Source organism: Hyla sarda, unplaced genomic scaffold, assembly GCF_029499605.1.
Source record: "Hyla sarda isolate aHylSar1 unplaced genomic scaffold, aHylSar1.hap1 scaffold_1528, whole genome shotgun sequence".
Classification (NCBI taxonomy): domain Eukaryota; kingdom Metazoa; phylum Chordata; class Amphibia; order Anura; family Hylidae; genus Hyla; species Hyla sarda.
The window spans coordinates 28,988-48,477 of NW_026608163.1; the positions used below are offsets into that span (position 1 = coordinate 28,988).

At 46.1% G+C, this 19,490-nt stretch overlaps 7 non-coding genes and 1 pseudogene across 7 annotated transcripts; all 8 read left to right on the forward strand.

Moving 5' to 3' along the window:
* The first annotated feature begins 1,171 nt into the window (after positions 1-1,171).
* LOC130309405 (U2 spliceosomal RNA) lies at positions 1,172-1,331 on the forward strand (annotated as a pseudogene).
* Positions 1,332-2,027: 696 nt separating this feature from the next.
* On the forward strand, positions 2,028-2,223 carry LOC130309401 (U2 spliceosomal RNA). The gene has a single exon (XR_008858074.1). It is a non-coding gene; the product is annotated as a U2 spliceosomal RNA (small nuclear RNA).
* Positions 2,224-4,289: 2,066 nt separating this feature from the next.
* Positions 4,290-4,480, forward strand: LOC130309382 (U2 spliceosomal RNA). Its single transcript, XR_008858057.1, has one exon. It is a non-coding gene; the product is annotated as a U2 spliceosomal RNA (small nuclear RNA).
* Positions 4,481-8,126: 3,646 nt separating this feature from the next.
* On the forward strand, positions 8,127-8,314 carry LOC130309397 (U2 spliceosomal RNA). Its single transcript, XR_008858071.1, has one exon. It is a non-coding gene; the product is annotated as a U2 spliceosomal RNA (small nuclear RNA).
* Positions 8,315-10,407: 2,093 nt separating this feature from the next.
* Positions 10,408-10,598, forward strand: LOC130309383 (U2 spliceosomal RNA). Its single transcript, XR_008858058.1, has one exon. It is a non-coding gene; the product is annotated as a U2 spliceosomal RNA (small nuclear RNA).
* A 2,085-nt stretch (positions 10,599-12,683) lies between these two features.
* Positions 12,684-12,874, forward strand: LOC130309384 (U2 spliceosomal RNA). The gene has a single exon (XR_008858059.1). It is a non-coding gene; the product is annotated as a U2 spliceosomal RNA (small nuclear RNA).
* A 2,078-nt stretch (positions 12,875-14,952) lies between these two features.
* LOC130309376 (U2 spliceosomal RNA) lies at positions 14,953-15,143 on the forward strand. The gene has a single exon (XR_008858051.1). It is a non-coding gene; the product is annotated as a U2 spliceosomal RNA (small nuclear RNA).
* Positions 15,144-17,231: 2,088 nt separating this feature from the next.
* Positions 17,232-17,422, forward strand: LOC130309385 (U2 spliceosomal RNA). Its single transcript, XR_008858060.1, has one exon. It is a non-coding gene; the product is annotated as a U2 spliceosomal RNA (small nuclear RNA).
* Positions 17,423-19,490: the final 2,068 nt, after the last annotated feature.

The following is a 19,490-nucleotide window of genomic DNA, read 5'->3' on the forward strand; positions in this document are numbered from 1 at the left end:
CGACAAATTCAGACAGGAAAAATCAGTATAAATCCTTAGAAAATTATCCCCCAGTGTCTCCATCTGCTGGCGGTATTGAATAAGCATTGCTGCACTGATGGGGTATGCATTAGACGAAAAAAAAGAAGAAAAAGAAGAATAATACGCCCAGAAAAGAGGCGAAAAGGAGAAAAACGTAAAAAAACGTGAAAAAAAAGTAAGAGGAAGAGAAGGGAAAAAAAGGTGGAAATGGGTTTAAAAGTGATTTCGGCGGATAAATATATATATATATATATATATATATATATATATATATATACGCGCACACACACACATATATATAAACGTATTCTCCGTTGAGATATTGCAGCCGCTGCTGTGTCCAGGCCCAGGAGCCTTAGCACTGTGCTGTGATGTCACTCAATACCACTGACATCACTAGGTGTAAACAACATCTCTCCTTTGCTGTGTATGTGACTATGGAGCTGTTTGGTGATGTCGTCTATTATGGCCTTCATAGAAGCAACAGGAGATTGTTGCATCCATCTAGAACCCTCAGAACTACAGTGCTATGATGTCACTCACTTCCACAGGCCTTGCAGAGTGTAAACAACAACAACCCAGCTTTGTTGTGTATGTAACCATAGGGATTTGTGATGTCACCTAGAACCTTCACAGCAGCGACAGCTTTATGAGGAGCATCAGCACTGCTCTGCCTGAGCAGAACCATCACCGCCATAGGTTGTCAAATAACCCGGGTTTAACCCACACAGGTAAGTCCAATGGGGTGCAGGCATGTCCTCTATGCTTACAGCTTCCCGTGGGTGTTGGTTTGATACCGTTTGGGGACAGCCAAGGAGGCATCTGCAGGCAACAAAGGTAGGTGTGTGCTTGTGTGTGTGTTTCCTATGCAGATCCTAAGCCCAGTGTCACATGCAAGTAGGAGGAGTAAGAAGGGTTCCTGGCAAATCCGGGTTATGGATTGCATTTAAAAAGGCCCCGTGGGAGTGCAATGGGCCCCTGTCTTGCTGCTTAGCAATAATGGTATGGGTTTAGGTTCTGCTGTGTGTACTGGTGGTTGACTGCCCCCCAGCCCAGAGTGTGCATGGAAAATTGTCTGGCAGCCTCCCTGACAGCAAGCAGTGATAGTGCCCATGAAGGGCACCTTGTTGGGCCCGCCCCTTTCACGGTTATCGCTTCTCGGCCTTTTGGCTAAGATCAAGTGTAGTATCTGTTCTTATCAGTTTTCATGCTGGTGGGGATGGGTGCTGCATGGAGGATGCAGGTGTACCAGGGCTTTCCGGGGCTGGTTCTGAGGAATCAGCTCGACGGCTGCCCCGATGTGACCTGTTCCCTCCGGGTCTCGCCATGAGGCTGAGAGGGTCTAGAGCCGAGGTACTTTTGTGCCTCGGGGAGTGGTGACCCCGAGGTGCCGAAACTCACTGGGAGAATAGGCTCACTGAGTTGAAGCACGGGCACCATAATCTCTTCACCTTGTGGCACTCACCTCTTGATTCCCGGCCTTCTGGCTAGGATCAGAGAAATTTTTATAGATCCGGCCGGATGTCCGGGCAGTATATCTGCACACATTCACTTATTTATTTCTTTTTTGTCTCACTGTGTCACTTTTTGCGTGTTGTGTGTTCACAGGATTTGTCAGGATGCGGTAGCCCTTCTGGGTGTCCCTCCTGGCGGTCTAGGGGAGGTGTGTGTGGCCATTAGGTTCCGCACCTCCCTGCAAACACCCCGGGTACTCCTGCTTTGGCAGGGTACCTACCGTAATCGGCTCTGCGGGCAGATACCTTGGCCAACGCCAAGGGGGATGCCGGGAGCATTTGTGGTCCCCTAGTAGCTTCGGCGAAAAGGGACATCGAACCTGGAACCTCGCAGGTACCTTTTGGTCCGGAGGTGAAGGGTAAGGTTTGTTGGGGGGCCTCTCTCCTATCGGAGAAGGGCTTGCGATAGACCGCATCCTTTGTGCACGTTTTTTTTTTAGTGTAACACGTTTGCACTTTTTCTTGCACTTTGGGTGAATCGAAAGCACGTTCCTCGGCTTTAGATAAAAAAAAAAAAAAAAAAAAAAAAAAAAAATCTGTTCTTATCAGTTTAATATCTGATACGTCCCCTATCTGGGGACCATATATTAAATGGATTTTTGAGAACGGGGGCCGATTTCGAAGCTTGCTTCCGTCGCCCTATGCATTGACCCGATATGGCAGTATCTTCGGGTACAGTGCACCACCCCCTTACAGGGTTAAAAAGAAAGATTCCTACTTTCATTGCTACCTGCTTGCTGGCTAGCCAGCTAGCCAGCCCTGTGGGCCTTGCTGCTGCTGCAGCCAAAAAACAAAAGGTGGTGCTTCTGCTGCTTCTGCTTCTGCTTGTGTCTGGCCGCTGTTGGAGCGTCCAGGCACAGGACTTCTGCTGATGCTGACTAAATGGCCTCCTTAATTGGATCATTTGAGTAGCCAGCACACCTGTGCAGGTAGGGCATGACATGATAGGCAGCTGCCTTGATAGCGGGTGGGTGCTGAATGTTCCTAATTGACAAAATAAGATTAATGCTTATGAAGAAATATAAAATCTCATCCCTTCCCCAATATCGCGCCACACCCCTACCCCTTAATTCCCTGGTTGAACTTGATGGACATATGTCTTTTTTCGACCGTACTAACTATGTAACTATGTAACATAACATGGGGGGGGGGGGTCTCCTGGCTGTTCACACAGGTGTGTCATTGCTGTACATTGACCATGCATTGCTTCTGTGGTATTGCAAAGGCAAAGACAAATGCTTCCAGCCATCCATTGCACTAATGGATTGGTCATCAGCTGGCTGTCTATGTCCCGCATCAATATAGACCAAAGTACAGAGGGTTAGGCTATGCTATTGTGCACCTACCTGATGCATCAGAAGGTGCGAGGCCCTTGCTAAATTCTGTGCACAGACTTTGAGATCTATACTTTAGACTGTATCTAAACCTGCTCCAACATGGACTGACATTCTGGCCTACTTTCAGCCGATGCGACTTGTCTGTCGCTGAACAGTCGCTTTTTATGTATTCAGCACCTATGTATAATGTTGTAAAAATGCTCTAGAAGCTAAAGTCGCAGAAATGTCACACATATTTGGCCTGCAACTTTCTGTGCGACAAATTCAGACAGGAAAAATCAGTATAAATCCTTAGAAAATTATCCCCCAGTGTCTCCATCTGCTGGCGGTATTGAATAAGCATTGCTGCACTGATGGGGTATGCATTAGATGAAAAAAAAGAAGAAAAAGAAGAATAATACGCCCAGAAAAGAGGCGAAAAGGAGAAAAACGTAAAAAAACGTGAAAAAAAAGTAAGAGGAAGAGAAGGGAAAAAAAGGTGGAAATGGGTTTAAAAGTGATTTCGGCGGAGAAATATATATATATATATATATATATATATATACGCGCACACACACACATATATATAAACGTATTCTCCGTTGAGATATTGCAGCCGCTGCTGTGTCCAGGCCCAGGAGCCTTAGCACTGTGCTGTGATGTCACTCAATACCACTGACATCACTAGGTGTAAACAACATCTCTACTTTGCTGTGTATGTGACTATGGAGCTGTTTGGTGATGTCGTCTATTATGGCCTTCATAGAAGCAACAGGAGATTGTTGCATCCATCTAGAACCCTCAGAACTACAGTGCTATGATGTCACTCACTTCCACAGGCCTTGCAGAGTGTAAACAACAACAACCCAGCTTTGTTGTGTATGTAACCATAGGGATTTGTGATGTCACCTAGAAACTTCACAGCAGCGACAGCTTTATGAGGAGCATCAGCACTGCTCTGCCTGAGCAGAACCATCACCGCCATAGGTTGTCAAATAACCCGGGTTTAACCCACACAGGTAAGTCCAATGGGGTGCAGGCATGTCCTCTATGCTTACAGCTTCCCGTGGGTGTTGGTTTGATACCGTTTGGGGACAGCCAAGGAGGCATCTGCAGGCAACAAAGGTAGGTGTGTGCTTGTGTGTGTGTTTCCTATGCAGATCCTAAGCCCAGTGTCACATGCAAGTAGGAGGAGTAAGAAGGGTTCCTGGCAAATCCGGGTTATGGATTGCATTTAAAAAGGCCCCGTGGGAGTGCAATGGGCCCCTGTCTTGCTGCTTAGCAATAATGGTATGGGTTTAGGTTCTGCTGTGTGTACTGGTGGTTGACTGCCCCCCAGCCCAGAGTGTGCATGGAAAATTGTCTGGCAGCCTCCCTGACAGCAAGCAGTGATAGTGCCCATGAAGGGCACCTTGTTGGGCCCGCCCCTTTCACGGTTATCGCTTCTCGGCCTTTTGGCTAAGATCAAGTGTAGTATCTGTTCTTATCAGTTTAATATCTGATACGTCCCCTATCTGGGGACCATATATTAAATGGATTTTTGAGAACGGGGGCCGATTTCGAAGCTTGCTTCCGTCGCCCTATGCATTGACCCGATATGGCAGTATCTTCGGGTACAGTGCACCACCCCCTTACAGGGTTAAAAAGAAAGATTCCTACTTTCATTGCTACCTGCTTGCTGGCTAGCCAGCTAGCCAGCCCTGTGGGCCTTGCTGCTGCTGCAGCCAAAAAACAAAAGGTGGTGCTGCTGCTGCTTCTGCTGCTTCTGCTTCTGCTTGTGTCTGGCCGCTGTTGGAGCGTCCAGGCACAGGACTTCTGCTGCTGCTGACTAAATGGCCTCCTTAATTGGATCATTTGAGTAGCCAGCACACCTGTGCAGGTAGGGCATGACATGATAGGCAGCTGCCTTGATAGCGGGTGGGTGCTGAATGTTCCTAATTGACAAAATAAGATTAATGCTTATGAAGAAATATAAAATCTCATCCCTTCCCCAATATCGCGCCACACCCCTACCCCTTAATTCCCTGGTTGAACTTGATGGACATATGTCTTTTTTCGACCGTACTAACTATGTAACTATGTAACATAACATGGGGGGGGGGGTCTCCTGGCTGTTCACACAGGTGTGTCATTGCTGTACATTGACCATGCATTGCTTCTGTGGTATTGCAAAGGCAAAGACAAATGCTTCCAGCCATCCATTGCACTAATGGATTGGTCATCAGCTGGCTGTCTATGTCCCGCATCAATATAGACCAAAGTACAGAGGGTTAGGCTATGCTATTGTGCACCTACCTGATGCATCAGAAGGTGCGAGGCCCTTGCTAAATTCTGTGCACAGACTTTGAGATCTATACTTTAGACTGTATCTAAACCTGCTCCAACATGGACTGACATTCTGGCCTACTTTCAGCCGATGCGACTTGTCTGTCGCTGAACAGTCGCTTTTTATGTATTCAGCACCTATGTATAATGTTGTAAAAATGCTCTAGAAGCTAAAGTCGCAGAAATGTCACACATATTTGGCCTGCAACTTTCTGTGCGACAAATTCAGACAGGAAAAATCAGTATAAATCCTTAGAAAATTATCCCCCAGTGTCTCCATCTGCTGGCGGTATTGAATAAGCATTGCTGCACTGATGGGGTATGCATTAGACGAAAAAAAAGAAGAAAAAGAAGAATAATACGCCCAGAAAAGAGGCGAAAAGGAGAAAAACGTAAAAAAACGTGAAAAAAAAGTAAGAGGAAGAGAAGGGAAAAAAAGGTGGAAATGGGTTTAAAAGTGATTTCGGCGGAGAAATATATATATATATATATATATATATATATATATATATATATATATATATACGCGCACACACACACATATATATAAACGTATTCTCCGTTGAGATATTGCAGCCGCTGCTGTGTCCAGGCCCAGGAGCCTTAGCACTGTGCTGTGATGTCACTCAATACCACTGACATCACTAGGTGTAAACAACATCTCTCCTTTGCTGTGTATGTGACTATGGAGCTGTTTGGTGATGTCGTCTATTATGGCCTTCATAGAAGCAACAGGAGATTGTTGCATCCATCTAGAACCCTCAGAACTACAGTGCTATGATGTCACTCACTTCCACAGGCCTTGCAGAGTGTAAACAACAACAACCCAGCTTTGTTGTGTATGTAACCATAGGGATTTGTGATGTCACCTAGAACCTTCACAGCAGCGACAGCTTTATGAGGAGCATCAGCACTGCTCTGCCTGAGCAGAACCATCACCGCCATAGGTTGTCACATAACCCGGGTTTAACCCACACAGGTAAGTCCAATGGGGTGCAGGCATGTCCTCTATGCTTACAGCTTCCCGTGGGTGTTGGTTTGATACCGTTTGGGGACAGCCAAGGAGGCATCTGCAGGCAACAAAGGTAGGTGTGTGCTTGTGTGTGTGTTTCCTATGCAGATCCTAAGCCCAGTGTCACATGCAAGTAGGAGGAGTAAGAAGGGTTCCTGGCAAATCCGGGTTATGGATTGCATTTAAAAAGGCCCCGTGGGAGTGCAATGGGCCCCTGTCTTGCTGCTTAGCAATAATGGTATGGGTTTAGGTTCTGCTGTGTGTACTGGTGGTTGACTGCCCCCCAGCCCAGAGTGTGCATGGAAAATTGTCTGGCAGCCTCCCTGACAGCAAGCAGTGATAGTGCCCATGAAGGGCACCTTGTTGGGCCCGCCCCTTTCACGGTTATCGCTTCTCGGCCTTTTGGCTAAGATCAAGTGTAGTTCTGCTCACTTGGTCTGGCCAGAGGGTGTCTGGGGTACCCGGCTCCTTTGCCTGGGGGGATCGTCCTTCTTAACGGAGGGACTTCACCCCCCTGATGCTATCAGGGAGCCGGCTTAGTCCCCAGACAACGGGAGGCGATCCCCACCTACCTACTTCGGTGGGGGAGGTGTCTGGACATCATGGACATGGAGGAAGATTGCGGTTTTTCTTCGGAAGGCGTGCCGCCTTTTGCGAGACTTCGGAATGGAGTTCGTATTTCCCTGCTCGATGTCCGGAAGAAGGAAAGAGGCCTTGTCTTTGTCGTGGAAGAAGTGCTGTTTAAGTTGCTGGAAGTCAAGAGGGAGCAAATCCTATCCATGCTTGAGTTTCCCAGAAGTGGATACTACGACGTGGTGCTGGCTTCTGAAGAGGACTATGAGTCATTTTGGAACATATTGCAGCAAAAGAAGGTATGTCCGGTTTTGGAAGGGGTGGAGATAGTTCCACATTTCCCACGTAGAGAACGATTGGTGACTATAAGGATGTATAGCCCATATACTTCGGAGGAGGATATCGTTACCTTTTTGTCTCGATTCTGTGACAGTGTTCTGCCTAAAGGCAAGGTATTTAATCAATATGGACTATGGACCACCAAGTGGAGGTTCCATGTGAAATTTAAAATGGCAGATGGCAAGTTAGTGATCCCCCCAGGACGGTTTAAAATTGGTTCTGTGAACGGGGATCTGTATTTTTCTGGCATGCAAGATTTTTGCCGCAAATGTAAACAGTACGGTCACAGAAAGGAGGATTGCACGTTTTTGTGGTGTTTCAAGTGTCAAGAGGAGGGTCACGACGTGGAAAATTGTCAAAAGAAAAGGAAATGCCATCTGTGTGGTGAGGAGGGCCATCTGCTTGGCTCGTGTCCTAAGAAAAAGTCTGAGAAAAATTCAGAGAAAAAGGAAGCTGTAAAAAGAAGCAGAGAGGAACCAGCTGAAGTGAAAGAACCAGAAGTGGAGCAGGTTCCAACTAGAAGACCTACAGAGCAGAAGAAGAAGAGAGAGGAGGAAGTGTATGTGCCAGTGCAGTATTTTGGTGTGCTTGGTGGTTTGTTGGAAAATTTGTCGGAAGCAGAAAGAAAAACGTTTGACAAAGATATGATGGATCTAAAGATAGGCTTGAAGAACCGGGAGGAAGAAGCTCGGGATAAAGTCTATTTTTCTTTCAAGGCAGACATGAACCGTTTTGTTGAAACGTATAAAATTCCAGGCTGGTTAGCGTCTCAAGTTAAGAAAGATATAGCAAATGGCAATATCAGTCGAGGACTGATAGACTTTCTAATGGTGTTTGCATGGAGGAAGGGGATGACCTTCTAATTTGGTTTTGCTTAATTAGAAAGTAATGTTTGGTTTTGCTATTTTATGTTGTTTCTTATTTTGTTTTTAAATGTTCTATTTTGTTTCATTAGTGTTTAAGAAAAGAAATAAAAACATGTTACCTGATGATGAACACAAAATTGAGTTCCAAATAAGATCTTGGAACTCTGAGTGAGTTCTGAGGGCTAACTTAAAAAATCTGTTCTTATCAGTTTAATATCTGATACGTCCCCTATCTGGGGACCATATATTAAATGGATTTTTGAGAACGGGGGCCGATTTCGAAGCTTGCTTCCGTCGCCCTATGCATTGACCCGATATGGCAGTATCTTCGGGTACAGTGCACCACCCCCTTACAGGGTTAAAAAGAAAGATTCCTACTTTCATTGCTACCTGCTTGCTGGCTAGCCAGCTAGCCAGCCCTGTGGGCCTTGCTGCTGCTGCAGCCAAAAAACAAAAGGTGGTGCTGCTGCTGCTTCTGCTGCTTCTGCTTCTGCTTGTGTCTGGCCGCTGTTGGAGCGTCCAGGCACAGGACTTCTGCTGCTGCTGACTAAATGGCCTCCTTAATTGGATCATTTGAGTAGCCAGCACACCTGTGCAGGTAGGGCATGACATGATAGGCAGCTGCCTTGATAGCGGGTGGGTGCTGAATGTTCCTAATTGACAAAATAAGATTAATGCTTATGAAGAAATATAAAATCTCATCCCTTCCCCAATATCGCGCCACACCCCTACCCCTTAATTCCCTGGTTGAACTTGATGGACATATGTCTTTTTTCGACCGTACTAACTATGTAACTATGTAACATAACATGGGGGGGGGGGGGGTCTCCTGGCTGTTCACACAGGTGTGTCATTGCTGTACATTGACCATGCATTGCTTCTGTGGTATTGCAAAGGCAAAGACAAATGCTTCCAGCCATCCATTGCACTAATGGATTGGTCATCAGCTGGCTGTCTATGTCCCGCATCAATATAGACCAAAGTACAGAGGGTTAGGCTATGCTATTGTGCACCTACCTGATGCATCAGAAGGTGCGAGGCCCTTGCTAAATTCTGTGCACAGACTTTGAGATCTATACTTTAGACTGTATCTAAACCTGCTCCAACATGGACTGACATTCTGGCCTACTTTCAGCCGATGCGACTTGTCTGTCGCTGAACAGTCGCTTTTTATGTATTCAGCACCTATGTATAATGTTGTAAAAATGCTCTAGAAGCTAAAGTCGCAGAAATGTCACACATATTTGGCCTGCAACTTTCTGTGCGACAAATTCAGACAGGAAAAATCAGTATAAATCCTTAGAAAATTATCCCCCAGTGTCTCCATCTGCTGGCGGTATTGAATAAGCATTGCTGCACTGATGGGGTATGCATTAGACGAAAAAAAAGAAGAAAAAGAAGAATAATACGCCCAGAAAAGAGGCGAAAAGGAGAAAAACGTTAAAAAACGTGAAAAAAAAGTAAGAGGAAGAGAAGGGAAAAAAAGGTGGAAATGGGTTTAAAAGTGATTTCGGCGGAGAAATATATATATATATATATATATATATATATATATATATATATATATACGCGCACACACACACATATATATAAACGTATTCTCCGTTGAGATATTGCAGCCGCTGCTGTGTCCAGGCCCAGGAGCCTTAGCACTGTGCTGTGATGTCACTCAATACCACTGACATCACTAGGTGTAAACAACATCTCTCCTTTGCTGTGTATGTGACTATGGAGCTGTTTGGTGATGTCGTCTATTATGGCCTTCATAGAAGCAACAGGAGATTGTTGCATCCATCTAGAACCCTCAGAACTACAGTGCTATGATGTCACTCACTTCCACAGGCCTTGCAGAGTGTAAACAACAACAACCCAGCTTTGTTGTGTATGTAACCATAGGGATTTGTGATGTCACCTAGAACCTTCACAGCAGCGACAGCTTTATGAGGAGCATCAGCACTGCTCTGCCTGAGCAGAACCATCACCGCCATAGGTTGTCAAATAACCCGGGTTTAACCCACACAGGTAAGTCCAATGGGGTGCAGGCATGTCCTCTATGCTTACAGCTTCCCGTGGGTGTTGGTTTGATACCGTTTGGGGACAGCCAAGGAGGCATCTGCAGGCAACAAAGGTAGGTGTGTGCTTGTGTGTGTGTTTCCTATGCAGATCCTAAGCCCAGTGTCACATGCAAGTAGGAGGAGTAAGAAGGGTTCCTGGCAAATCCGGGTTATGGATTGCATTTAAAAAGGCCCCGTGGGAGTGCAATGGGCCCCTGTCTTGCTGCTTAGCAATAATGGTATGGGTTTAGGTTCTGCTGTGTGTACTGGTGGTTGACTGCCCCCCAGCCCAGAGTGTGCATGGAAAATTGTCTGGCAGCCTCCCTGACAGCAAGCAGTGATAGTGCCCATGAAGGGCACCTTGTTGGGCCCGCCCCTTTCACGGTTATCGCTTCTCGGCCTTTTGGCTAAGATCAAGTGTAGTATCTGTTCTTATCAGTTTAATATCTGATACGTCCCCTATCTGGGGACCATATATTAAATGGATTTTTGAGAACGGGGGCCGATTTCGAAGCTTGCTTCCGTCGCCCTATGCATTGACCCGATATGGCAGTATCTTCGGGTACAGTGCACCACCCCCTTACAGGGTTAAAAAGAAAGATTCCTACTTTCATTGCTACCTGCTTGCTGGCTAGCCAGCTAGCCAGCCCTGTGGGCCTTGCTGCTGCTGCAGCCAAAAAAACAAAAGGTGGTGCTGCTGCTGCTTCTGCTGCTTCTGCTTCTGCTTGTGTCTGGCCGCTGTTGGAGCGTCCAGGCACAGGACTTCTGCTGCTGCTGACTAAATGGCCTCCTTAATTGGATCATTTGAGTAGCCAGCACACCTGTGCAGGTAGGGCATGACATGATAGGCAGCTGCCTTGATAGCGGGTGGGTGCTGAATGTTCCTAATTGACAAAATAAGATTAATGCTTATGAAGAAATATAAAATCTCATCCCTTCCCCAATATCGCGCCACACCCCTACCCCTTAATTCCCTGGTTGAACTTGATGGACATATGTCTTTTTTCGACCGTACTAACTATGTAACTATGTAACATAACATGGGGGGGGGGTCTCCTGGCTGTTCACACAGGTGTGTCATTGCTGTACATTGACCATGCATTGCTTCTGTGGTATTGCAAAGGCAAAGACAAATGCTTCCAGCCATCCATTGCACTAATGGATTGGTCATCAGCTGGCTGTCTATGTCCCGCATCAATATAGACCAAAGTACAGAGGGTTAGGCTATGCTATTGTGCACCTACCTGATGCATCAGAAGGTGCGAGGCCCTTGCTAAATTCTGTGCACAGACTTTGAGATCTATACTTTAGACTGTATCTAAACCTGCTCCAACATGGACTGACATTCTGGCCTACTTTCAGCCGATGCGACTTGTCTGTCGCTGAACAGTCGCTTTTTATGTATTCAGCACCTATGTATAATGTTGTAAAAATGCTCTAGAAGCTAAAGTCGCAGAAATGTCACACATATTTGGCCTGCAACTTTCTGTGCGACAAATTCAGACAGGAAAAATCAGTATAAATCCTTAGAAAATTATCCCCCAGTGTCTCCATCTGCTGGCGGTATTGAATAAGCATTGCTGCACTGATGGGGTATGCATTAGACGAAAAAAAGAAGAAAAAGAAGAATAATACGCCCAGAAAAGAGGCGAAAAGGAGAAAAACGTAAAAAAACGTGAAAAAAAAGTAAGAGGAAGAGAAGGGAAAAAAAGGTGGAAATGGGTTTAAAAGTGATTTCGGCGGAGAAATATATATATATATATATATATATATATATATATATATATATACGCGCACACACACACATATATATAAACGTATTCTCCGTTGAGATATTGCAGCCGCTGCTGTGTCCAGGCCCAGGAGCCTTAGCACTGTGCTGTGATGTCACTCAATACCACTGACATCACTAGGTGTAAACAACATCTCTCCTTTGCTGTGTATGTGACTATGGAGCTGTTTGGTGATGTCGTCTATTATGGCCTTCATAGAAGCAACAGGAGATTGTTGCATCCATCTAGAACCCTCAGAACTACAGTGCTATGATGTCACTCACTTCCACAGGCCTTGCAGAGTGTAAACAACAACAACCCAGCTTTGTTGTGTATGTAACCATAGGGATTTGTGATGTCACCTAGAACCTTCACAGCAGCGACAGCTTTATGAGGAGCATCAGCACTGCTCTGCCTGAGCAGAACCATCACCGCCATAGGTTGTCAAATAACCCGGGTTTAACCCACACAGGTAAGTCCAATGGGGTGCAGGCATGTCCTCTATGCTTACAGCTTCCCGTGGGTGTTGGTTTGATACCGTTTGGGGACAGCCAAGGAGGCATCTGCAGACAACAAAGGTAGGTGTGTGCTTGTGTGTGTGTTTCCTATGCAGATCCTAAGCCCAGTGTCACATGCAAGTAGGAGGAGTAAGAAGGGTTCCTGGCAAATCCGGGTTATGGATTGCATTTAAAAAGGCCCCGTGGGAGTGCAATGGGCCCCTGTCTTGCTGCTTAGCAATAATGGTATGGGTTTAGGTTCTGCTGTGTGTACTGGTGGTTGACTGCCCCCCAGCCCAGAGTGTGCATGGAAAATTGTCTGGCAGCCTCCCTGACAGCAAGCAGTGATAGTGCCCATGAAGGGCACCTTGTTGGGCCCGCCCCTTTCACGGTTATCGCTTCTCGGCCTTTTGGCTAAGATCAAGTGTAGTATCTGTTCTTATCAGTTTAATATCTGATACGTCCCCTATCTGGGGACCATATATTAAATGGATTTTTGAGAACGGGGGCCGATTTCGAAGCTTGCTTCCGTCGCCCTATGCATTGACCCGATATGGCAGTATCTTCGGGTACAGTGCACCACCCCCTTACAGGGTTAAAAAGAAAGATTCCTACTTTCATTGCTACCTGCTTGCTGGCTAGCCAGCTAGCCAGCCCTGTGGGCCTTGCTGCTGCTGCAGCCAAAAAACAAAAGGTGGTGCTGCTGCTGCTTCTTCTGCTTCTGCTTGTGTCTGGCCGCTGTTGGAGCGTCCAGGCACAGGACTTCTGCTGCTGCTGACTAAATGGCCTCCTTAATTGGATCATTTGAGTAGCCAGCACACCTGTGCAGGTAGGGCATGACATGATAGGCAGCTGCCTTGATAGCGGGTGGGTGCTGAATGTTCCTAATTGACAAAATAAGATTAATGCTTATGAAGAAATATAAAATCTCATCCCTTCCCCAATATCGCGCCACACCCCTACCCCTTAATTCCCTGGTTGAACTTGATGGACATATGTCTTTTTTCGACCGTACTAACTATGTAACTATGTAACATAACATTGGGGGGGGGGGGGGGGTCTCCTGGCTGTTCACACAGGTGTGTCATTGCTGTACATTGACCATGCATTGCTTCTGTGGTATTGCAAAGGCAAAGACAAATGCTTCCAGCCATCCATTGCACTAATGGATTGGTCATCAGCTGGCTGTCTATGTCCCGCATCAATATAGACCAAAGTACAGAGGGTTAGGCTATGCTATTGTGCACCTACCTGATGCATCAGAAGGTGCGAGGCCCTTGCTAAATTCTGTGCACAGACTTTGAGATCTATACTTTAGACTGTATCTAAACCTGCTCCAACATGGACTGACATTCTGGCCTACTTTCAGCCGATGCGACTTGTCTGGCGCTGAACAGTCGCTTTTTATGTATTCAGCACCTATGTATAATGTTGTAAAAATGCTCTAGAAGCTAAAGTCGCAGAAATGTCACACATATTTGGCCTGCAACTTTCTGTGCGACAAATTCAGACAGGAAAAATCAGTATAAATCCTTAGAAAATTATCCCCCAGTGTCTCCATCTGCTGGCGGTATTGAATAAGCATTGCTGCACTGATGGGGTATGCATTAGACGAAAAAAAAGAAGAAAAAGAAGAATAATACGCCCAGAAAAGAGGCGAAAAGGAGAAAAACGTAAAAAAATGTGAAAAAAAAGTAAGAGGAAGAGAAGGGAAAAAAAGGTGGAAATGGGTTTAAAAGTGATTTCGGCGGAGAAATATATATATATATATATATATATATATATATATACGCGCACACACACACATATATATAAACGTATTCTCCGTTGAGATATTGCAGCCGCTGCTGTGTCCAGGCCCAGGAGCCTTAGCACTGTGCTGTGATGTCACTCAATACCACTGACATCACTAGGTGTAAACAACATCTCTCCTTTGCTGTGTATGTGACTATGGAGCTGTTTGGTGATGTCGTCTATTATGGCCTTCATAGAAGCAACAGGAGATTGTTGCATCCATCTAGAACCCTCAGAACTACAGTGCTATGATGTCACTCACTTCCACAGGCCTTGCAGAGTGTAAACAACAACAACCCAGCTTTGTTGTGTATGTAACCATAGGGATTTGTGATGTCACCTAGAACCTTCACAGCAGCGACAGCTTTATGAGGAGCATCAGCACTGCTCTGCCTGAGCAGAACCATCACCGCCATAGGTTGTCAAATAACCCGGGTTTAACCCACACAGGTAAGTCCAATGGGGTGCAGGCATGTCCTCTATGCTTACAGCTTCCCGTGGGTGTTGGTTTGATACCGTTTGGGGACAGCCAAGGAGGCATCTGCAGGCAACAAAGGTAGGTGTGTGCTTGTGTGTGTGTTTCCTATGCAGATCCTAAGCCCAGTGTCACATGCAAGTAGGAGGAGTAAGAAGGGTTCCTGGCAAATCCGGGTTATGGATTGCATTTAAAAAGGCCCCGTGGGAGTGCAATGGGCCCCTGTCTTGCTGCTTAGCAATAATGGTATGGGTTTAGGTTCTGCTGTGTGTACTGGTGGTTGACTGCCCCCCAGCCCAGAGTGTGCATGGAAAATTGTCTGGCAGCCTCCCTGACAGCAAGCAGTGATAGTGCCCATGAAGGGCACCTTGTTGGGCCCGCCCCTTTCACGGTTATCGCTTCTCGGCCTTTTGGCTAAGATCAAGTGTAGTATCTGTTCTTATCAGTTTAATATCTGATACGTCCCCTATCTGGGGACCATATATTAAATGGATTTTTGAGAACGGGGGCCGATTTCGAAGCTTGCTTCAGTCGCCCTATGCATTGACCCGATATGGCAGTATCTTCGGGTACAGTGCACCACCCCCTTACAGGGTTAAAAAGAAAGATTCCTACTTTCATTGCTACCTGCTTGCTGGCTAGCCAGCTAGCCAGCCCTGTGGGCCTTGCTGCTGCTGCAGCCAAAAAACAAAAGGTGGTGCTGCTGCTGCTTCTGCTGCTTCTGCTTGTGTCTGGCCGCTGTTGGAGCGTCCAGGCACAGGACTTCTGCTGCTGCTGACTAAATGGCCTCCTTAATTGGATCATTTGAGTAGCCAGCACACCTGTGCAGGTAGGGCATGACATGATAGGCAGCTGCCTTGATAGCGGGTGGGTGCTGAATGTTCCTAATTGACAAAATAAGATTAATGCTTATGAAGAAATATAAAATCTCATCCCTTCCCCAATATCGCGCCACACCCCTACCCCTTAATTCCCTGGTTGAACTTGATGGACATATGTCTTTTTTCGACCGTACTAACTATGTAACTATGTAACATAACATGGGGGGGGGGGGGGGTCTCCTGGCTGTTCACACAGGTGTGTCATTGCTGTACATTGACCATGCATTGCTTCTGTGGTATTGCAAAGGCAAAGACAAATGCTTCCAGCCATCCATTGCACTAATGGATTGGTCATCAGCTGGCTGTCTATGTCCCGCATCAATATAGACCAAAGTACAGAGGGTTAGGCTATGCTATTGTGCACCTACCTGATGCATCAGAAGGTGCGAGGCCCTTGCTAAATTCTGTGCACAGACTTTGAGATCTATACTTTAGACTGTATCTAAACCTGCTCCAACATGGACTGACATTCTGGCCTACTTTCAGCCGATGCGACTTGTCTGTCGCTGAACAGTCGCTTTTTATGTATTCAGCACCTATGTATAATGTTGTAAAAATGCTCTAGAAGCTAAAGTCGCAGAAATGTCACACATATTTGGCCTGCAACTTTCTGTGCGACAAATTCAGACAGGAAAAATCAGTATAAATCCTTAGAAAATTATCCCCCAGTGTCTCCATCTGCTGGCGGTATTGAATAAGCATTGCTGCACTGATGGGGTATGCATTAGACGAAAAAAAAGAAGAAAAAGAAGAATAATACGCCCAGAAAAGAGGCGAAAAGGAGAAAAAAGTAAAAAAACGTGAAAAAAAAGTAAGAGGAAGAGAAGGGAAAAAAAGGTGGAAATGGGTTTAAAAGTGATTTCGGCGGAGAAATATATATATATATATATATATATATATATATATATATATATATATACGCGCACACACACACATATATATAAACGTATTCTCCGTTGAGATATTGCAGCCGCTGCTGTGTCCAGGCCCAGGAGCCTTAGCACTGTGCTGTGATGTCACTCAATACCACTGACATCACTAGGTGTAAACAACATCTCTCCTTTGCTGTGTATGTGACTATGGAGCTGTTTGGTGATGTCGTCTATTATGGCCTTCATAGAAGCAACAGGAGATTGTTGCATCCATCTAGAACCCTCAGAACTACAGTGCTATGATGTCACTCACTTCCACAGGCCTTGCAGAGTGTAAACAACAACAACCCAGCTTTGTTGTGTATGTAACCATAGGGATTTGTGATGTCACCTAGAACCTTCACAGCAGCGACAGCTTTATGAGGAGCATCAGCACTGCTCTGCCTGAGCAGAACCATCACCGCCATAGGTTGTCAAATAACCCGGGTTTAACCCACACAGGTAAGTCCAATGGGGTGCAGGCATGTCCTCTATGCTTACAGCTTCCCGTGGGTGTTGGTTTGATACCGTTTGGGGACAGCCAAGGAGGCATCTGCAGGCAACAAAGGTAGGTGTGTGCTTGTGTGTGTGTTTCCTATGCAGATCCTAAGCCCAGTGTCACATGCAAGTAGGAGGAGTAAGAAGGGTTCCTGGCAAATCCGGGTTATGGATTGCATTTAAAAAGGCCCCGTGGGAGTGCAATGGGCCCCTGTCTTGCTGCTTAGCAATAATGGTATGGGTTTAGGTTCTGCTGTGTGTACTGGTGGTTGACTGCCCCCCAGCCCAGAGTGTGCATGGAAAATTGTCTGGCAGCCTCCCTGACAGCAAGCAGTGATAGTGCCCATGAAGGGCACCTTGTTGGGCCCGCCCCTTTCACGGTTATCGCTTCTCGGCCTTTTGGCTAAGATCAAGTGTAGTATCTGTTCTTATCAGTTTAATATCTGATACGTCCCCTATCTGGGGACCATATATTAAATGGATTTTTGAGAACGGGGGCCGATTTCGAAGCTTGCTTCCGTCGCCCTATGCATTGACCCGATATGGCAGTATCTTCGGGTACAGTGCACCACCCCCTTACAGGGTTAAAAAGAAAGATTCCTACTTTCATTGCTACCTGCTTGCTGGCTAGCCAGCTAGCCAGCCCTGTGGGCCTTGCTGCTGCTGCAGCCAAAAAACAAAAGGTGGTGCTGCTGCTGCTTCTGCTGCTTCTGCTTCTGCTTGTGTCTGGCCGCTGTTGGAGCGTCCAGGCACAGGACTTCTGCTGCTGCTGACTAAATGGCCTCCTTAATTGGATCATTTGAGTAGCCAGCACACCTGTGCAGGTAGGGCATGACATGATAGGCAGCTGCCTTGATAGCGGGTGGGTGCTGAATGTTCCTAATTGACAAAATAAGATTAATGCTTATGAAGAAATATAAAATCTCATCCCTTCCCCAATATCGCGCCACACCCCTACCCCTTAATTCCCTGGTTGAACTTGATGGACATATGTCTTTTTTCGACCGTACTAACTATGTAACTATGTAACATAACATGGGGGGGGGGGGTCTCCTGGCTGTTCACACAGGTGTGTCATTGCTGTACATTGACCATGCATTGCTTCTGTGGTATTGCAAAGGCAAAGACAAATGCTTCCAGCCATCCATTGCACTAATGGATTGGTCATCAGCTGGCTGTCTATGTCCCGCATCAATATAGACCAAAGTACAGAGGGTTAGGCTATGCTATTGTGCACCTACCTGATGCATCAGAAGGTGCGAGGCCCTTGCTAAATTCTGTGCACAGACTTTGAGATCTATACTTTAGACTGTATCTAAACCTGCTCCAACATGGACTGACATTCTGGCCTACTTTCAGCCGATGCGACTTGTCTGTCGCTGAACAGTCGCTTTTTATGTATTCAGCACCTATGTATAATGTTGTAAAAATGCTCTAGAAGCTAAAGTCGCAGAAATGTCACACATATTTGGCCTGCAACTTTCTGTGCGACAAATTCAGACAGGAAAAATCAGTATAAATCCTTAGAAAATTATCCCCCAGTGTCTCCATCTGCTGGCGGTATTGAATAAGCATTGCTGCACTGATGGGGTATGCATTAGACGAAAAAAAAGAAGAAAAAGAAGAATAATACGCCCAGAAAAGAGGCGAAAAGGAGAAAAAAGTAAAAAAACGTGAAAAAAAAGTAAGAGGAAGAGAAGGGAAAAAAAGGTGGAAATGGGTTTAAAAGTGATTTCGGCGGAGAAATATATATATATATATATATATATATATATATATATATATATACGCGCACACACACACATATATATAAACGTATTCTCCGTTGAGATATTGCAGCCGCTGCTGTGTCCAGGCCCAGGAGCCTTAGCACTGTGCTGTGATGTCACTCAATACCACTGACATCACTAGGTGTAAACAACATCTCTCCTTTGCTGTGTATGTGACTATGGAGCTGTTTGGTGATGTCGTCTATTATGGCCTTCATAGAAGCAACAGGAGATTGTTGCATCCATCTAGAACCCTCAGAACTACAGTGCTATGATGTCACTCACTTCCACAGGCCTTGCAGAGTGTAAACAACAACAACCCAGCTTTGTTGTGTATGTAACCATAGGGATTTGTGATGTCACCTAGAACCTTCACAGCAGCGACAGCTTTATGAGGAGCATCAGCACTGCTCTGCCTGAGCAGAACCATCACCGCCATAGGTTGTCAAATAACCCGGGTTTAACCCACACAGGTAAGTCCAATGGGGTGCAGGCATGTCCTCTATGCTTACAGCTTCCCGTGGGTGTTGGTTTGATACCGTTTGGGGACAGCCAAGGAGGCATCTGCAGGCAACAAAGGTAGGTGTGTGCTTGTGTGTGTGTTTCCTATGCAGATCCTAAGCCCAGTGTCACATGCAAGTAGGAGGAGTAAGAAGGGTTCCTGGCAAATCCGGGTTATGGATTGCATTTAAAAAGGCCCCGTGGGAGTGCAATGGGCCCCTGTCTTGCTGCTTAGCAATAATGGTATGGGTTTAGGTTCTGCTGTGTGTACTGGTGGTTGACTGCCCCCCAGCCCAGAGTGTGCATGGAAAATTGTCTGGCAGCCTCCCTGACAGCAAGCAGTGATAGTGCCCATGAAGGGCACCTTGTTGG